Source organism: Sciurus vulgaris (assembly GCF_902686455.1).
Source record: "Sciurus vulgaris genome assembly, chromosome: 8".
Classification (NCBI taxonomy): Eukaryota; Metazoa; Chordata; class Mammalia; order Rodentia; family Sciuridae; genus Sciurus; species Sciurus vulgaris.
Window position 1 is genome coordinate 115,971,618 of NC_136468.1, and position 21,292 is coordinate 115,992,909.

The following is a 21,292-nucleotide window of genomic DNA, read 5'->3' on the forward strand; positions in this document are numbered from 1 at the left end:
AAGTGGTGGTTTTCTCTGCCATTCTTCCTGAAGCAGAACATAATTCCCTGGCCTTCCTCTCTGAAGTAGGTCAGAAGACTCTCACCCTAGCCCTACCCTCCCTTTATCTGCCTGTACCAGTTTACCTTCTGTTTTAGTCAGCTTTTTGTCCCTCTGCTGTGACTAAAACAACCCAACCAGAACAATTGTAGGGAGGAAGTTTATTGGGGACCATTTCAGAGGTCTTAGTCCATAGAAGGACAGCTCCATTCCTCAGGGCTCAAGCTGAGGCAGAACATCATGGCAGAAGAGTGTGGCAGAGTGAAGTGGCTCACATGATGACCAGGAAGCAGAGAGAGAGACTCCACTCTCAACATACAAAATATATACCCCATGGCCATGCCCCGTGAACCACTTTCCCTAGCCACACCCCACCTGCCTCCAGGTGCCACTCAGTTAATCCATCAGGGATTCATTCACTGACTAGGTTAAGGCTATCATCTCTCTTCTGAACCTTCTTGCATTGTCTCACACATGAGCTCTGGGGGACACTTCACATACAAATCATAAGAGTCACCAAGACATAGAGAGGCCAAGAAGAATCTGGACAAACAGTTGAGTTGATTGCCATTCGCTCATGCCCTGTTGTCCTCTGGTCAACTTTCTCCACGCATCTGTCCACTTGTGCATCACACTTAGATCCAGGTGCAGTGGCTCACACCTATAACCCCAGAAACTCAGGAGGCTGAGGCAGGAGGATTGCAAACTTGAGGCCAGCCTGAGAAACTTAGCAAGACCCTGTGTCATAAGAAATAAAAAGGGCAGGGGAGGTAGCTGGTGGTAGAGTACCCTTGGGTTCCAGTTCCCATACAGGAAACAAAACCAAAACAGTCACGGTTTTCCCTATTTGTTTCTTTAGGTCTTCATTTCTGAAGATGCCAGTGACACATAAAATTTACATTATATAGTTAATTGGTCTTTTATCAAAGGGGCCTCAGCCATGGACCTTGGGATGCAAGAGAAAAAGACCTGGACCTCTAAGGTCCTGCCAGGTCTAATGTCCCCCAGAGCACAGGAGCCAAGAGCAACTGCTTATTTGGCACTGCTCTGTGAATCACACAGGGCTCCTTCAGCGAAGAGGAAGGGCAGGCCAGGGAAGGTCAGATTCTGACCCCTGAACTCTTGCCATGGTGTATTGAATCAAGCAGAAACATGAAGTCGCTGCTGGATGGAAGTAAAACAGCCCCAGGTATTGCACTGTGACCTGTGTCTCCTCTCCTCCCTGGTCCTGCTTGGCCTGAGCTTCCTCTCTTCCCAGCGGCAGGGCTGCAGCCCTGAGTTGGCTGCTCCAGAAGGGCTATGTATAGATGCCCCACTTGGGAAACTGGGTCACAGAAGGGCTCCCTGGTTGGTTTTGTCATCCCCATTAGAATCAGCAAAGACTAGTGACTGCCACCGTGGGCCGTATGCAGGGCTGCTGCAGAGCAAGGTGGCAGGTGGCACAACAATGGTCGGGGGCCCACAGCACTCGGCTGCTGGCTGCTGCTGCAGTGTATGTGACCTGAGGGCCTTGCAAGCAGCTTCCTGTGGTGGGCAGGTGAATGAGGCAGAGAAGCCACCGTGGCCCCCCCACCCTCCTGGGCTGCCTCCTGATTTTGGGCAAGACCGGTAACCCTGACTAGGCTCCATGCAGAACCTCCCCATCATCCTCCTGTCCAATGATCAGTTGTCCTTGTCCCTGAGCAGGGTTACCCTGCTGTCCTTACACCCTGGAAGAACATTCCCTTTCTGGGTATCATGTACCCAGGAGGACACAAACATCTCCTCCAACCCTCCCAGAGTGCCTGTCCCCACACTGAGCTGCAGAGTCCAGCCCTGAGGATGCAGACTGTGAACTCAGTCATTACTTTAAAGACCACCCAGTGCCACTGCAGGGAAGTCTTCTGACCTGGGATCATTGGCTTAGAGCTCAGTAGAGGCCTGGCCTCTGCTTTTCCTTCTGGAGAAGCCTCTGCATAAGAGGCTTCTGCCTTCCAGGGATGGAAAAGTGGTCTCCTGTTGGAGGTCTGTCCCATCTTGTTATGTCACAGGAACCCAGCTGAAGAGGTGGGCTGAATGGAACTTCTCAATGTTGATATGTGATTGGAAAAAAAAAAAAAAAAAAACCTTTGGTATTTTATTAATCCCAGGAGAAAGACTAAGACCTGCTGAAGAAGCTAATGGAAGCCAGATTCCAGCCCTACATAGCACTTCCTGCCCCATGAGGGGGCTGAGCTCCCTGTCCCTGGAGGTGTTCAAGCAACAATCTATGAAAAATGTTGGACACAATTTAAGTGAAAGATAAATTTCAAGAGACTCAAAAACCAATTGAGAATTTTTTTTTTTTTTTTTTTTTTTTTTTTTTTAATGGAGTTGAAAAAGCGGAGGGGGAGTGGGAATCCTGAGACTCCAGCAGGGAGGTTCTTGACTACTGAGTCCCAAGGCCCAGGAGCAGGACTTTCTCTGGTTCTCCCCAACTTGAGAAAGCTTCAGGGTCTTCAGGGAACCAGGCAGTGTCCTCTGCAGGGCCTCCAGGAGGTGGGCCAAGGGAGTCTGTCAAGGAAAGAAAAAGTCACCCAGAAGATAAGGAAAATACTCTAACTCACTTCCAGCCTGAGTATTTAACAAAATCAGCGGCTCTTTTTCAGCAACAAAGAGACTGTTTCATGCAAATTTCCCCTCAGGGCTCTCATTAAGATGTTAACATCTCTCTTGTCACAATATCTCCCTATCACAATGAGTCACAGAATTTTTTTTTCTCTTGCTGAGACATCTTCGTAAGATGAACTCTCCCAGCTGAGAACAGGGCCTAACTTTTTCCTTTTTAAAGCTAATACCTCTTGTTGGGAGTTCCAAAGAAAGGACTGGGAGATCAGAGATTAAAATAGAAAAAGGTTTTACAGTGTGGTGAGATCCGACCATGGACCAGGAACATCCTGGGGAAGAGATGGTTTGCTGGACTTTGGTGGCTCTGCTGCCCCAGACTGAACTCCTAGTCCCTCCCACACTGAACATGTCTTCAGAATGCCCTGAATTCTTTGGGGTTGTCACTGTGGTTGTTGGCTAATCCCTGTCTGCCTCCCCTGCTGAACATGAACTGGAAGCTTGGTCCAGATGGGGGCTTCACTGGTGCTTGCTCATCACTGCGTCCCAGGGCTCGGGAACTTGCTTGAGACAAATTGGGCTCTCAGCAAACACTGCATAAATGCACACATGGGAGTGAGCAGACAGAAATAGAAAATTACACAGAAGCACAGCGTGAGGTGACAGTGTGAAGGCGGTGACCCGCCTGCTCACACTTGCTGACACGGGGGACAGGGTGTGGGTAATTGGCAGTCTGCACTCTGTGGACTCCATTCTCCCTGTTGCTTTTCTCGGGGGTTTTGGAAGGAGGGGCACATCATCCCTACTGTTCAATTTCTCCTTCACTCTCAGTTCAAACCACAAACTCAGTCATTAGCTTTCCCCATCGTTTCTGGCACAGTGAGCCCTTTCACCCAGGTCAGTGCCCAGAGCGACCTCACTTAAACACTGCTCCCTCTGCATCGGCAGCACAGGGAGATCTCCATCCTCCCTGATGGCAGTCTGCAGGCTCAACCCCGTTGCCTGCCCCCAAGTCCTGCAGATGTGGAGAAGGCACCAGAGAAGTTGAGACCAAACCCAGGCGAACGGCAAGCGGGGCTGTCAGCTTCATTGGCACATATTCGAGAAGACAGAAATAAGTTACTAGTGTCTCTGCTAGTCTGAGGAAACACAGACGTTTCCAATTCAGGGATATAAAACTTTATAAGACCCAGCTCTCTCAGAGCATATAACTCACTCTTCAAGAGAATCCATCAAATCCCAGCACGGTGTATCTCATGGCAGCAGTTAGTGTGTGACACAATTACTCTAAACCCTCTGGAATTAATCTAGGGTCCAAAGAAGTCAGGGAACAGACATTGAAACAGACTAACAAAAACATCGCTGGCCAAAGGGCTGAGTCCTTCCTTCTCTGCTAAGACCTTGGCCAATGCAAGGTGTTCAAGGTCTGCCTCTGGGACAGGCCAGGAAGCCTGCTGGAGAGTGCAGAGTGCCCTTAAAAGGAGGTGAAGCTTTGCGACTTTGCATTTTACAATCTTACAATCAACCACTGTTCCTTGACCTCCATCCCCAACACCTCCCGGGGGTCACCCAACAGCCTCCCGGGAGGCTTGGACACTTGCTTCTATTTTGTAAATCTTTTTTCTTGTGTTTGGTGTGACTTCAGACTTGACAATAAACTCTCTGGGGACTGGCAAGGCCTCTTTCATCTCTAAACTGCGACTCCCCAACATCTGTCTTGACCGAGACCAGAGCAGATTGGGTACTTCCTGGGCTGTGGACTCACAGGACATGCGTGGGGGCGTCCACTCAGAGTGCTGCCTGAGGCCGAGGCCAACGCCCAGCCTCAAGCTTGCTTTGCAAGCCTGGAGCAGGTCCTGCCCCAGAGGGGGATTTCTCAGTGTCCAGGTGACAGGAGCTCGCCCTGGTGCCCTGAAAAGGAGCTGTTTGGCTCTGCTGTATTTATTTGGGTTTGCTTTGTCTTGTTTTGTTGATGACATAATTATCAGCATGGAGTATGACTCTAACCCCTCTACGATCTGGTTCTAGAGAGGAGTCTAGAGGGTCAGCTATTAGAAGGCCAGATTTGGCAAATAAAAATGCAAACTATTTAAATTTGAATTTCAGATAAACAACAAATCATTTTATAGTATAAGTACCTCATTCAATATTTGAGACATACTAAAAATGATTTGTAGTTTAGCTGAAATTCAAATTTAGTGGCATCATGTACTTTCTCTGGTAACTCAAGGCAGACAGGAAACTACAAAAGCAGCTAGACAGAAGAAGAAAACTAACAAAACCTTCCCTCAAAATGAGCCTTCCAACCAAAGTTCCAATTTATTTGAATCAGTTAGGAGCTAATATAGACAGTCAATAAAGCAGCTGCAACACAAATTCACTCTGAAATTAATTTATGCAACAGTTGGATAGACTTTTTTTTCCTTCTTTTCTCTTTTCTTGTGGTGCTGGGATTGAACCTGGGCCTTGTGCTTACGAGCCACTGAATTACATACACCCCCAGCCCCACCCAGTTGGACAGACTTTTAAGCATGGTATCTCTAGGACGCTCCTGGGAAAAGGGAAGCCACAACTTCCATGTTGAAAAGAGTAAGAAATTATTAAATCAGTCAGCAAGGAAATATGGATAGGTAAGAAAGAGAACCCATTAGAAATCCTACAAATTAAAGGAAAATATCATTGAATTTTAAAAAGTCAATATTTGATAAAAACATAAAATCAGGTGCCATTTTGTTTTGGTTTTGTGTGCTGGGGGTTGAACCCCAGGCCTTACACATGCTGGACAAGTGTTTCTTCTACCACTGAGCTATATCCCCCGCTCTCAGAATGGACACTGTTAAGGAAATAATACTTCCATCATCTGGAAAATGAAACCAGGGAATATACCCAGAACCCAGGGTGCATGTGCATATACACTTGTGTGTGCATTTATAACACAGGTAAGAGATAGGAAGAAACCTCGTCTAATGCTTAACATTTATCTAATCCCAGAAAAAGTGAAAATGAGAGGAGGGCCAGAGAATCAGTATTTGAAGAGATAATTGCAGAAAGCTTTCCAAAACTGGATAAAGACACAAGTCTTTAAGTGGAAAATGAATTCTAAGTATCTATCAAAAGAAATAAAAATAAATGCACTCACAGGCACATTAGGGAATAACCGGGATCAGGGAGAAATCTTTAAATTGGCCCAGACAAGAAGATAGAACCATTAGACTCAGCAACCTTTTGCCTGGCTCACAGATGTCCAAGGACAATAGAAAACCATGTCAGCATGTGAAAAGAAAATAAATGCTGACCCAGACTGAGTGTGCCTGTTAGAAACAAAGACTAGTGACAGAGGCTAAAATGAATCAGAGAAACTTTTCACTGTCTGCCATGGCTGGGGCCTGAGGCCAGCTCTGAGCTGAGGCAGAGCCTGCCTCCACTCTACCTGCTTCCTCACCTTGCAGGCTCCTGTGTCCAAGGAAAGAAGGGCAAGGGCAGCAGGGTGACCCTCTCGGCTGAGCCTCACCCAGCTCACCATGAGGGCCACGGCCCCATTCTCCTGCTTGCCTCTCGCAGGTCACCGGTGGCTCCAGGAGTCTGGAAATCGTGGTCTTTCTGCTGAGCACAGAGCCTTCTCGAATGAAATCAGCACTGTGGTTCTCCTTCTTAGGGGGAAGATATATGTCCACCAGCTTTGTATCACTGTGACCAAAATACCCGACAAGACAACTCAGAGGAGGAAGAGTTTATTTTGGCCCACTGTTTAAGAGGTTCAGTCCATGGTCAGTAGAGTCCGTTATTAGGGACCAGAATGAGGCAGAAAATAAGGCATCATGGCGAAGGGCACCATGGAGGAGTGCTCACCACCCAGCTGGGAAGCAGAGGGACAAGAAGAGGGTCCTGGGACAGATACAGTCCAACGCCTGCCCCAGGGACCTGCTTCCTCCAGCCACACCCACATGTGACCATTACCACCATGTGGTCCATTCCAATCATTAATCTATCAAATGGATTAATCCACAGTGAGGTTACAGCCCTAATCAATGCCTAAAAGCCCCATCTCTGAACCTTGGTGCTTTGGGGTTCATGTCTTCAAAACCTGAGCTTTTCTGAGGACATTTCTAGATCTAAAGTAGAGCAGGAGAAGAAGGACCAGGGCTAGCTAGCAGTCTTCTGCAGCTACTGTGTTTAAGAAGGCAAAATAAAGACCTTTTTAGTAAAAAAAAAAAAAAAAAAAAAAAAAAACTAAGGGAATATAACATCCAGAGACTCTCTCTAAAAGCATCATCAAGGATGTACCTATTTAAAAATACAATAAAACCAGAGGGAAGACGTGGACCCTGAGAAGCAAAGATGAGCAGAGAAATTCACAGAACAGAGAAATAAATGCAACTGCAGTTCAATGCAAAAGAATAAATGTTTCAATTGGGTTTTTAAAAGGCCAAAACTAAATCACCAGATAAAAATTACAAGCTGGTGGGAAAATTTATATGTGGCAAGATACAAAGGTTTTATGAAGCTGCTGGTGAGTATATAGATTTTATATTCTTCTTTATACTTGCCTATAAATTTAGAACATTCCATAATTTGAAAATTAAAGAGAAGGAATACTTACATAGAAATTTAAAACTTCCATACATCAAAAGACACCACAAACAAAGTTAAAAGATGAGAGCGAAAGACTAGAAGGAAATCTCTGGCAATAGAGAGCTTTCACACAAAATCCAAAGCCCAGGGGAGAAGGAGAACAGGATAGGAGAGGTATTTTATAAAAGGAATACTAATGGCTAATAAGCATTTTAAAAATATGCTCAACCACATAATCAGGGAAACTCAAATCAGAAATGGGGGTTATCCTTTTACCCACTGGGAAATAAAAAAAATTTAGAAAATCTAGAATATGAAGTGCTGACAGCACAATAGAGATTAGTCCCTCTGGAATCTGCTGGGGCACAAGCCATTTAGCAAAACTTGTTTGTATAATTTGTTAGTAAGATTTCACCTCACTCCAACTAGAATGGCGATTATCAAGAACACAAAAAATGTCAGATGTTGGTGTGGCTGTGGGAAAAAAGGCACACTCATACGTTGCTGGTGGAGTTGCAAATTGGTGCAGCCACTCTGGAAAGCAGTGTGGAGAATCTTCAGAAAACGTGGAATGGACCCACCTGTTGACCCAGTTATCCCACCCCTCAGTTTATACCCAAAGTACTTAAAATCAGCATACTGCAGTGACACAGTCACATCAATGTTTAGAGCAGCTCAATTCACAATAGCTAGATCATGGAACCAACCTAGATGCCCTTCAACAGATGAATAGATAAAGAAACTGTGGTATATATACACAATGGAATATTACTCAGTTATAAAGAAGCATAAAATTATGGCATTTGCAGGCAAATGGATGCAGTTGGAGAATATCATGCTAAGTGAAATAAGCCAATCCCAAAAAACCAAAGGCCGAATGTTTTCCCTGATAAGTGGATGATGATATATAATGGGGATGGAGGTGAGGAGTGAGAGAAGAATGGAGGAACTTTAGATTATGTAGAAGGAAATGAGAGGGAGGCAGGGTATGAAAAATCATGGAATGAGAGACACATTACCCTATGTACTTGTATGATTATATGAATGGTATGACTCTACATTGTGCACAACCATAGAAATGAAATGATGTACCCCATTTGTGTACAATGAATCAAAGTGCAGTCTGTAAAAAATAAAAAATATTTAAATATCCTTATTATTAGGTCCATAGTTATGCTTCTTGAAAACTATTCTATGAAAATCATTGTACAGGGTTCTGAAATATGTGATGATGAGGGTTCACTATAATCATAAAATACTGGGCTCACCCAAGTACCGAACAACAGTGGGGGAAGGGTGTGCAAATAAAGGAACATCTATGCTATGGGATGTAGTGACAGCTCAAGGAAGCAGAACAGGCCTCTGGAGTACTGAAGCACACAGGCGGTGAGTGTGCACACGCAGGCTCCTTGCAGAGTGTGCCAGTGCTGCGCACCCAGGACAGAGGGAGGGAGACGGCAATGCCAGCAGGGCTTGGTGCTGAGGACCCTTCATCTTCCTGGTTTTAGAATGGGAAGACTCTTAATCGTCTACAAGACAAGACGTGGTGGTTTAATTTTAGTCCTAGGCTACCTTGGTCAAGTCACTTAATCTTTCTGAGCTCAGCTTTCTCATCTGTAAAACAGATCTTGATAATAATAATAAATATTAATACTTGCATGAATACTTGAGGGAATTCGGTGAAAATATAGAATATGAACTAAACAAAAACCTGATGCATTTATTAGTGAAACATTATAATTCAAAACTCATGCTTGCCCACGGAAACAATAACTAAACTATGCATTCTGGATTTGTTATGGAAAATCCAAAATTACCTGACCCCCTAAGATGACTTCCCATAGCTGTCCAGCTTTGGCAGTCATGACATGTCATGAGCTATCCTGAGACTGTGACATCAAGGCAGAGACTCTGCACAGCCCTCAGGTCATGCTCCTTCAATTCACCTCTCACTTCCCCAGGGCATTTGCACAGCTGAGAGCTGATATAGACTTGTTGCTATTATTTAGCCCCTGATGGGACTCAGATGCTACTGGTTACCATGAGTGCTGCTTCCTGTCCCAGAGTCCTACCAATGGCTCCAGCTGCATTTGGTTGTCACCAGTCTTCCCTTCTATGGTCTGTGACCCTCACTTCTCCCTGTGTTTCATAACCTTAAGGAGTAGGCTGGGTATTCTGTGGAGTGTTCTCCAGTCCAGGGGTGTGGGAAATTCTTTCATTGTGTCAGAGGTGCCTGATGCTGTCACCCTTCATGGCTTGCTAAGGCAGTGTTCCATTCTTGTCTCCATCTCTTCTGTGACTGCCAGTCTCAAGTCCAGCACTCCCCTTCTTGGAGGGAGTATCTGCATATGCTAATTGAAAATCTTTTCCAAGTAAAGTTTGCCTCCTCTCCCTCATTTACTCATTTATGGAATCATATGGAATCATGTATTTCTGCACCTGGGTTATAAATCCATAGCATCCTCCATTCCACCCTTCCAATTGCTCCTGCTTGTCCATGTGCTCTGAACTTTCTTGGTTGGATGTTCCTGACTTTCTGGCATGATGCAGTGCTGAGATCCATCTCATGCTGTCTGCTGCAGCCCTAGCATTGACTGCTTCTCCAAGGGTCCCGTGATTGGAGAGTGAGATTAGAAACCAAGATTGGGTGGATATTGGGATTAGAAAACAGGACTGGACCAAGACTGGTCCTCCAGTGTCTGTCACACACCTTCACCCTGCTGTGTTGAGCTTGACCCAGCTCAGGTCAGAGCAGCCACAGGCTCAGCTCCTCTGTGCCAGGCAGGGATGTGGGCTCAAGCTCCAAGGCCATGCTCACTCTGGGAGCCTCTAAAGTGACTTCTCCCCTGCTGCCTCAATCTCTGACTCAAAGCTGGAATACTAATGGCCCTGTGGCCAGGGCCACTGTGTAGCCAGCATCCCATAGTGCACTCAGGTGGGAGAGCCCCAGCACACAGCAAGCACTATGTGGTGTCCACCATGTCTTTAACACAGGCAACTCCTCTCTCTTGATTTGTACTTTCTCTTAACTACTTTTTTGTGAGTTCATTAAATTTAAGTCATTCTTTTTGGAATCTCTAATCCAACTAATAATAATCCAACTATTTCTTAAATCCATTTTAATTGACATAATAATTGCATATATGGATGGGTACAATAATTTCATGCATGTTTACAACCATATTGATCTGCATATTTATGCTTCACATGCATGCTGTTTTGTGGTGAAAAGTTTAAATTCTACTCTTAGCAGTTTTGAAGTGTAGGAAGCATTTTTATTTGGCAGTCACTCCTCTTGCAATGGATCACCATCATCTTTACTTCTTGTTTTAATTGATGCTTTGAAGTTTACTTAAGTAATGAATAGAATTAAAGATTATGATAATCTCAATTTTTCACTGGCTTAAAATGGATTAAAATCTTATTTAGAATTTTACCCATAGAAACATTACTATGTTTTTTAAATGAATACAGCATATTAAAAAGGTATATTGAAGGTGCATATTGAAAGAGAGTAGGAAAAGGGTAGAATAACAATTGACATCAAGACAGAGAATCCAGATCAGTTTGCCTCCTGGACACCAACAGAAGCATCCAGGGACACCCTCAGCTCCCTCTTTGTGACTTTGCCTCCCACCAGAGTACACAGTCATCAGTCACTTGCAGTCACTTATCTGCTTTTACATTATTAAGCGATTCAACTACTTCCTCAGCAACACCAGCATCGCTGCTTCCATTTCCTTTGATATGATGCTGTGGACACATGACTTTCAAGTACAGTGGGAAGAATACCAGATCCAACATCAGTCCTGGCTCTGTCAACTGGTGGGCAGCCTTGGACACACATGTTCTTTCCTGTGCCTCAGTTTCCTCATCTGTCAAGTGGAACCAGCATCCTTAAGTTCAGCTATGCCTGTGTGTGTATGCACCTACATCCCCTGACCACAGCCATACCTCATCCCAGGCCACCAGGCTCAGCTTCTGTCTTGCCCACAGTCATTCCCATGATTCCCTTCCAGCAGGCTCTTGCGATGCTCATTTCTTATTGAGGATCAAGTTGTTCACATCTTTTCTCAGGTTCTTCTTGTGAGAAATAGAAAGTCCAGTGGTCTATTTTCAGAATACAGTATTTAGTCTTAAGGGTTATACTGCTATATAAGAAAGGCAGCCAGAGGACAAATAGCAGAATGTAAAGTGACACTATAGCACCAGAGCCCATGGATATGGCAAACCCAAAAGCCATCACCTGAACATCCCCTTGATAAACAGGTGGGGGAAGGGATCAGTCTGACAGAGAGAAAAATCTGTTAAGAAAGAGGAATTTAGACAGGTAAGAAGTACACAGGTGTAAGAATGTAGGCACCCCAAGAATGCTTTCCCAACACAAGAGAATAGGGAAGGAGAAACAACTCAAGGTATATTTTTTAAATATCTCAATTAGTCAATTGTATAGATTGTACCTCTGAATTTGTCCTGTCAGGTCAAGGGTCACAGCTGCATTAGGGATAAAAGCAGGTAGACTGCCCACCCAGGTGTGATTGCTCTGCTGATCTTATTTTTTTAGCACACCCTTCTGCAGAAGTACTTTGCTTTTACTTTTGAGCACAAGTCTGATTCCTCATGACACCTGGCATGTCAAACATTCTCAGATCTGAAAAGTTGGGTGTTGTAATTCATGTCTTTCTTTTTCTGATGACTGTGAATACAAAACCACAGCTCCTAAACTTCGATGAGCTGAATGTGTGTTCTGACCCTAAGCGGGAACCAGGAAATAGACATAGTTCCCCTTCCTGATATTCTGAGTGGTCACACCCTGGCTCCTGCCCTGGTAGCCTGATGGAATCTGAGGTCCACTGGCAAAACATTGGATCAATGGCAACCATTCCAACAGCAGTCACCTGACTACTTCTTCCTTTGCCTTTCTTCACAGGTCCTAAGCAGAACAATAGAAATTCATCAGTCACTGTACACGGAGAGCACACCTGGTCCACAGGGTGAGAGACTAAAACATTTCCAGGGCCCATCTGCAGCCTGCAGGAAGCAATCTTAGTGAGATGGGAAGTCACTGTATGTTTGAACTGTGTAACACGATCTATTCTTAAAAGGATCATTCTGACTACTGATAAAGACGGGAGTAACTAAAGAGTACCAGCCAGGATCAGTGGTACAACCTACTGGGAGGCTGAGCTAGACTTGATTAGAAAATAGCTTTCTAAGTTAACTTGTCATAAATGAAACATGCTGCTTCAGGAGATGGTAAGCAAGTCCCTGAGTCAAAGGAACCCTGGGGGACTGGCTGCTGAGTAGTGAAGTTCTGCCCTTAGTACCCAAGCATCTATGTGATTAGATAACTCTCCAAGTCTCTTCCAATTGGAGATAATGTGGTTGTGGAAAATCAACTGAAGTGACTATAAGCCTGAGAGTAGGGATGGCTGACCACCTGGGAAGATGAGGTGTTTAGAGGTGGAAATGTGGAGAGAGGCACTACGGAGTGAAGGAACAACTTGAGCCAAACTCCAGAGGTGAATAAACAGGGTCTTTGGGGAATCTAGCATACCAAGAAGGGAAAGGCATATGAAGGATGGTGAGGGAGATGAAGCTGGAAGGAGATGCAGGACCTCTTAAGGTAGAGCTCCCACAGGGCCTGATGAAGCTGAGAAAACACTTTGCCAGCCCTTCTTGAAGAAGCAAAAGAGAGCTATAGGAGCCAAAGAAGCATGTTGTGACCACTTGGTTCCCCTGAACAATTTTTTTCTCTGACAGCTTGGTCAGAAACTTCTTGAGGGCAGGTTTCCCCAATGTTCACACTACTCCCTGCCCAACTGCCCACTGGAAAATATATCTAGAAATGGCTTCCTAACAACTAACAACATAAATATTAGCTTATGAGGGTGTGAGGGCCCTATTCTGGGGGCTGTTTTGTGACTTCACCATAAGAAATTGGGACACTACTGGGGTGGACCAGTATTTGATGGAAGACAACTATGCTCCTGAGATACCACAAGATGGAGTCGCTTCCTTTCATCAACTCAGAGCCACTCCACAGGCACCAGCCCTGGAATTCCCAGTGCTCAGAACCCGGTGACATCTTCTTAAGTAACAATACGGCTTGGGCCTTCCGAAGATTCCACTGGTAGACAGATTAGTGGGTGAGTATATTCTTTGCCAAGCCATGGGCCTGGTAACAAGTCTCAATGGTATGGATCCTGAAATGGAGAACCTGGGCCTTCCTGGCAGTAAGTATCCCTTCAGTCTTTTTGAGTGTGGGGACAAACTTTCAGGGAAGGTGCTTTGTATAAATGGGGTGGTGGCTGCCTGCATGGAGTGCTAAATAGTTAAGAGACAGACTCCTCTAGGTAACTAAGGAGTTTTAAAAGGCAGAAACCATGTTCTGCCCAACCAGAAATAATACATTGGTGCCCTTGTCAAGTGGTTCCTTGAGGGTCTTGACCTTAAGTTCAGTTTATCAGTCTGAGGGATTGGATGGGTCCTGGACTGGGAGTCAGAAGGCCTGAGTCTGGGAAGTGTTCCTGACCTCTAAAAGGCTAACGTGGACTCTTAAGCTCCCTGCAGACCTAGCTTTAACTGAATAATAAAATGATGAGATAGGTCTTTAAGGAGGGAGGGAGGAAATGGATGGATGAATGAGCCAAATCAAGAAGAGGAATGAGAAACAGTTCAGGTCCCAAGCCAGAGCTGTCAGTCAGCTGCCTCTTTTCTTTCTTTTACTGCCTCAGCCTGGGTCTCACTATACATTGGACTCATGGGACTGTGTTGTGTGGTAACCGCTGGCTGCATATATTTCTTCCCTAGAGGAAGAAGGTGCGGTAGGAGAGGCGTGCCCAGCAGTGGGTAGAAATGATGAATGCTTCCACCTTCATTTACAGTCCACTCTTGTACTGGATAAATATGCAGAGACACCATGGTATCAATGTAGCTTTCAAAATAGGCCCTCCCACAGCTGGTACCAACACTGAGATGGAAGGACACATTCCAGATTGTCTTTGGGAGTCAGACACCCCTGAAGGCAGGGTTTATGGCCTCAGAGGCAGCAGCTCCAGGGCAGCGACCCCTGTTGCTATGCAAGCTGCTCTGGTGGTCTCACAGCAGCCCCTATCTAATCAGATGCCACAGCGCCAGACCAGATCCCCATTCCTGATTCCCATCTTTCAGGAGATATCCTTTGTCCCACCCCTCCACAAAATGCCTCCCATGCTAGAATGCTCTGTCTCCTACCCGTTGGACATCGATCCTGAAAGGAATGTCCACTACCATTCCCTTCCCACACTGGCCCTGGAATGAACTGTTTCAATGCCAAGCTTTTGCTTCATATCCCTAGCCTCCACTCACTGAAGGTGGGAGCTTTACGTACCAGGACTATGAGTAGAAAATGGAGCTAACCTCATGGCAGTCATGTTGACATAGAGGGACCACTTGGATGTTACGTTATTAAAGATTTTTGAAAAGTCAGTCTGTTATCTCTCATTTGCCAGTAGGAGGGCAATGTCCTTCTCCTGTTTGATGGTGGTGCAAGTCTAACCAATACAATGAGAACTGGAGGTTGACTTTGAAGGGACACATTGAATCAATACTTCTGGATGAGCTCAATTCCCTCCATTCACAAGTGTGCAAGACCCTGGGCTAGGTCCCCAAAGGCACTGCTCTTCTGCAGGATGCTAAGTACAATTGGCACAAGAATGACAGTTGCTGTGAGCACACAGGTATGGCCGTCCACAATGGCTATGCCACTGATCAGCCTTTACATGGGAGGTATGTTTCTACCATTTCTATTTTTTCTGGTGTTTTGAGCATAAAGGGTGATGTATTTTATCAAATGCTTTTCCTGCATCTATTGAAATAATCATGTGATTCTTAACTTTAAGTCTGTTGATGTGGTGAATTATATTTATTGATTTCCCACTGTTGAACCAATCTTGCATTCCTGGGACAAAACCCACTCAATCCTTTTGCACTAGCTTTTTAATATGTATTTGTATGTGATTTGAAAAATTTTGTATCTTTTTTAAAAATTTGTTTTTGTAATTGCAGATTGGCAGCATGCCATTCTTTCTTTTTAATGTGGTGTTAAGGATCAAACCCAGTGCCTCACACATGCTAGGCAAGTACTCTGCCACTGAGCTACAGCCCTAGTCCCAGAGACTGTCTTTTCAAAGCATTCTCTTTCTCTCTATTTCTATGCTGCCTCCAACAACTCCTCCAATTTTCTTTCAGGTAGTTAAAAACAGAGCAATTCCACCAGATGACCTGTACCTTCTTCATTCTCAAGACACTATTTCAGCCAACAGAATTGGAGAATTTCTATAAATAGTCTAACACTTAATAGGACTTCATTTTGTCCCCACAGACATAGAATTCTTAATCTCTAAAACCAAAGAAGATCAATGTAGTTTATATTTCTATATATTTCTTTAAAAATATCCCGAGAGACCCATGCCCAGCCCAGCTGGGGAGTCAGTCTGTGCAAGACTCCCATGCCGGGGATGCCTGGCCCAGAAAACCAGGCCCAGCCCAGCCAGACACAGATAAAGATCTAGCACCCATACTGCCCACTGACCATCTGTCAACAGGTGGGGGTGCCTCTGCCCACTAGCAGGGATTACAGCCCACCTGGAGTCTATCATCCCTAGAGAGGCATCACCCTTCCTGGGATACAGCATTAAGTTCCTGCCAGGCATCAGGCTACTGAAGAGGTTTGAATAGTACTGTATAGTTTTATTGTATGTTTTTATAGTAGTAGTAATATTATGATTATTCATATTATACCACTATTATTCCTACTTTTCTTTTATTAATATTTTTCTCATCTTATTTTCCCCTTATGTATCTGTCTCCTTGGAGACTCTTTCTCCCTTTTCACATACTAACAATGAATTTCTTTTAATTCCACTTTCACTACTCCTATGACGTTATACCTCTATAGACGTACTTCTTATCTCATTAATGTTATACCCTACATCCCTCCCCATCCTCTTTTTCCACTATTAGAAATTGTGGTCCTTCTTGTAAACCTATTGGCTAAGCTGAAGATAATAATTGAATTCATAATCTGTTTATTAAGACAATGTGGTTAATATCTTAAAAGGGACTACTTGAGTTAAGGATGCGTATTGTTTGTATGGTATGCTGCTATTACTGATCTCTCACTTCAAGGTGAGGTATTGAAAACCTGGAGAGACACTACAAGTCTATAGGGCAGAAGCTGCAATACCTCAGATTCCCACTCCTAGAAGGGAAGATACATGAACAACATGAGAAAACAAGGGAAGAAAGGATCCCAAACAAACCTAGAAGCTACATCAATAAAATCCAATGACAGTATGATAGAAGAAATGTCAGAAAGGGAGTTCAGAATGTACATAATTAAAATGATGAGAGAAGCAAATGATGAGATAAGAGCAAATGGCAGGCAATGAATGTTCACTAATCAACAGTTAAAAGAGCAAATGCAGAAAGCAAAAGATCATTTCAATGAAGAGATAAGAGATTTCAAAAAATAAAAAACAAACAAATCCTTGAAATGAAGGAAACAATAAACCAAATTTAAAAACTCAATAGAAAGTATAACCAATAGGCTAGATCACTTGGAATACAGAACTTCAGACATTGAAGAAAAAAATATTTAATCTTGAAAACAAAGTTGACCAAAAGATAAGATGGTAAGAAATCATGAACAAAACCTCCAAGAATTATGGGATATCATGAAAAGATCAACATTAAGAATTATTGGGATTGAGGAAGGCACAGAGATACAAACCAAAGGAATGAACAATATATTCAATGAAATAATATCAGAAAATTTCCCTAATCTGAAGAATGAAATGGAAAACCAAGTACAAGTGTCTTATAGGACACCAAATGTACAAAATTACAACAGATCCATACCAAGGCACATTATAATGAAAGTACCTAACATACAAAATAAAGATAGAATTTCAAAGGTTGTGAGAAAAAAATCAGATTGCATTCAGAGGGAAACCAATACGAATATCAGCAGATTTTTCAACCCAGACCCTAAAAGCTAGAAGAACCTGGAACAACATATTTCAAGTACTGAAAGAAAATGGATGCCAACCAAGAATCTTATACCCAGCGAAACTTACCTTCAGATTTGATGATGAAATAAAATCCTTCCATGAAAAAAGCTAAAATAATTTACAAATAGAAAGTTGGCACTATAAAATATTCTTATCAAAATATTCCATGAGGAAGAAATAAAAAACAATGATGTAAGTTAGCATAGGGAGAAACTACCCTAGAATAATGGCCAAATAAAGGAGAAAGCAAGTCAAACACCAAAAATAAGCCAAAATGACTGGGAATACAAATCATATCTCAATAATAACCCTGAATGTTAATGGCCTGAACTCATCAATCAAAATGCATAGACTGGCAGATTGGATTTAAAAAAATACCCAACAATATACTGCCTTCAACAGACTCATCTCATAGAAAAAGATAATCACAGACTAAAGGTGAAAGGATGGGAAAAAAATATACCATGCACATGGACTCAATAAAAAAGCAGGGGTATCCATTTTCATATCAGATAATGCAGAATTCAAGACAAAATTAGTTATAAGAGACAGTTCATGTACAGCTGTACCCCATTTGTGTACAATTAATCAAAATAAATAAATAAATTAAAAAAGAAAATAAATGTATTTTAAACATACAAAATAAATGTATTTTAAATTATTTTTTAACCTTCATTTATTTAAGAGTATACTTACCTTCAATGGACCTTTTGCTGTTTGGTAGCCAATTTAATGAAGCCCCAAGAAACTCAGTGAAACCCTGAGTCTAAATAAAATATAAAATGGTAGGAAGGGATGAACATGTCTCAGTAGTTAAGTGCCTTTGAGTTCAATCCCCAACACCAAAAAAAAAAAAGGTGCATAAAAATACTGCATAAGATTACTATTAGGGGATAGGGATGTAAATCAGTGGCAGGGGGCTTGCCTAGCATGTGCAAGGTCCTCAGTTCAAGTCCCAGAACTGCAAAAAAAAAAAAAAAAAAAAAAGAAACAAAATGGGGGAAAAAAAAGAGTCCATCCGTTCCCAACTGTCAGGCTTGGTGTATATGAAAAATAAATAAGTTTCATATTGAGATCTGACTACCCATATCCAAGAAATCTCATTATATATATGCAAACATTCCAAAAATCTGAAACATTTCCAGTCCCAAACATTTCACCTAAGTGATACTCAGGCTATAGTAAAGTTGGCATTATCCATATTTAGATGGTAAGAGTTTAAGCAGTCAAGTGACAACAGCATAAAATCAGGATATCAAAGATCTTTTAACATCCTGGGAGATGTTCAATAAATAAGCCTGGTCTGGGCGCACAAGCTACCAGGTAAGCTAGTGCTAAAAGAGTGTTTCCATAAGATTATGTAGCACCAAATATTAGGACAAGACCTACCACTGTTGTTCTGCTTCCCAATCAAAAGCATCCAAGGGAGGCTATCTTGCTTTCCCAAACTAAATAATACTTATTGGAAAAGGGGTCAAAGGTCTAATACATTTGTTATGTCCATAATGGAGGTAATGCATCTGCAAATATTAATTAATTACGTCCCTACCAAACCAAAGTCAAGTGCTCTTCTAATCCAATAATCATTCCATTATATGTTAATGGTTACACGAAGGAATAAAATCTATTTTTAAGTAAATTTAATACTGAAATGAAGAGTACCATAAACAACATTTAGAGCTGGTTTACTATGTTATGACAGTAACATTTTTGCCTATAATTGTATGCAGACAGCACAGAGAAGTCTATTTCCAGCTAAACATTACCCATTCTTCCCTTAATCACCAGAGTACAAATCGTGTACAATATGGGCTTTTTCTAAATGAAAACAGAGTGCATCGGCTTCATATTGGTAAGCTCAGGCATCACTCACTGGGTTCAATCAGTGCTGCTGAAACACCTTTCACACTCCCTATGTGGGAGCAAGCTGCCCAAGCCTGCATGAAATACTCAGAAGCCAGCCCAGTGCTCACCTTCTTCTGCAGTCTCTGGAGGCCTGCTGCTGTCAGGTTTGTTTGTGAGAGCACCGATCAGCTCCAGTTTCTCTCACAGCTTGGACACCGAGAATTTGGACTGTCTTCCTTCTGCCCAAAACAAAGATCAAAGAAGGTTTAAGGGGTTGGAGTTGTAGCTCAGTGGTAGAGTACTTGTCTAGCATGTGTGAGGTTCCATTCTCAGCACTGTGTATAAATAAATAAAATAAAGGTCCACTGACAACTAAAAAAAAAAAAAAGTTTAAGGTAGAAGACCTTACTTGAGTCTCTACTATGTTCCCTGTAAAGGCACTGAAGGAATGAATGAACAAATAACAGGGATGTCTTTGTTGTTCAGTGTTGATGTGTGTCTGGCTGGATTTGAAGCTAGATCATTAAGGGAATATTGTGCTCCAGATGATCTCATTTGCTGTGAACATTTGTCTGATAGGAGAAGCCATGTATGGTCATCAGTAAAGAAAATGTACTCTTGCTCAGGTACCTGTGCAACACCCATTTCCTAAATGAGGAGGATATTGTTTTCTAGGAGCTATATCACCCTAAATAGCTGTCCTAAATATCACACTGCTTCATGACCAGACCACTTGAGAGAGCTTTATGCCCATACAACCCTGAAGACCTTCCCAAAAAGCCAAATAACAAAACAAAAACAATAAAAACAGTTGAACACAAACAAAACACAAGCACTCCCCTGTACTTCCCTCTGTTCCCCTATGTTGATGTTCAACTGATGGCAACAACTCTCAGAAAAGTAAAGGAGGAGCTGTAATAGTTCTAATTCAAAGTATTTGTGAAAAGAGAGATCTGAGCTCATGTGTATTAGAACATCAGTTCATCTCACATTACTTTTATTCATTATGGATTTATTTTTCTCTCTTCTATTGCTACTTCTACCCTAATACTTACTGTATAGTAGGTCAGTCTATTTAGAGTTCCAATATGAGCCAAGGTAATTGAAACAAGGTGTCAAATGACTGAAGAATGGTAAGGACACATTGCATCTGGTTAGGATGCTTAGATGAGGTAAGACAAAGGGACTGGTACACTGGGATGGCAGTAAAAACACAAAAGGTCTAAAAGTAAAGTAAAGAAATTTAGGCAAAAGTGTGTATTGGTGTTGTGGTGTGATATTTTGTGTTAAAATGTGAACTACTGCTCAAACCACTTCTACTTTTGAATAGCAACCAACAGTTACTTTTTTATGTTCAACACTTCTTTCTGGCTCTTAAATTTTATTATTCTCTAACTGAGGTTTAAAAAATTTGCAAAGGCAGAAAATTAAATAAGAGCCCAGTTTACAATGCATTAAAATGTGAATTATATGCCTTTGGTGATATAAAAATGCTAAGGATAAAAAAATAAGATGGAACACATTACATCAAAAAGTGACTGCACTATCGTTCTTCTCTAAGTTCATTTCCTCTAAACCTCATCTTCTGAACTCATCAAATGCAAGATGCATCTTGATAACATGGTAGTAATTTAGTAACAATCTTCATGGCTTTCCTTTTATCTCAGCCCAGGACTTATAATATTAGACAACGGTCTAATCAGAGAATTCTCTAATCAAACTTTCCTGGGATATCAAAGCATATCCTAGATTGCTTATTTTATCTTGACAATGGGTAGATAGAAGGAAAAAGGAAAACTACTGATATTGGTCTCCCTCTTAAAGGCAGGATACAGGATATCTTCAGTGACAATATAGATCTACAGGGTAGAATCTGTATTGCCTCAGATCCATACAATCAGATGAGAAAACAACAAGCAACATGAAAAAACAAGGGGAAAAAATGCCACAAACAAACCAAGATGCCCCAATGAGAGAAGCCACTGACAACACAATAGAAGAAATGTCTGAGATAGAGTTTAGAATGTACATAGTTAATCTGATCTGTGAAGTAAAGGATGGTATAAACAGTGAAATCAAACAGAAAATGCAGGAAGTGAAAGATCACTTCAATAAAGAGAGATTGTGAAAAAAACAGGCAGAAATATTCAAAATGAAGGAATCAATAAATCAAATTATAAATTCAATGGAATGTATCA

General features: G+C 42.4%; 1 protein-coding gene and 1 long non-coding RNA gene across 2 annotated transcripts in view; one reads left to right on the forward strand and one right to left on the reverse strand.

The window, feature by feature from the left end:
- Nucleotides 1-21,292, forward strand: part of LOC306668296 — a 547,020-nt gene that overhangs the window by 195,623 nt on the left and 330,105 nt on the right. The window lies entirely within an intron of this gene.
- Nucleotides 18,232-21,292, reverse strand: part of LOC306668291 (uncharacterized protein) — a 140,031-nt gene continuing 136,970 nt past the window's right edge. The window contains exon 4 of the transcript XR_013765815.1: nt 18,232-19,333. The gene's annotated coding sequence lies outside the window, so the exon portion shown is untranslated. The remainder of the gene's footprint in view (nt 19,334-21,292) is intronic.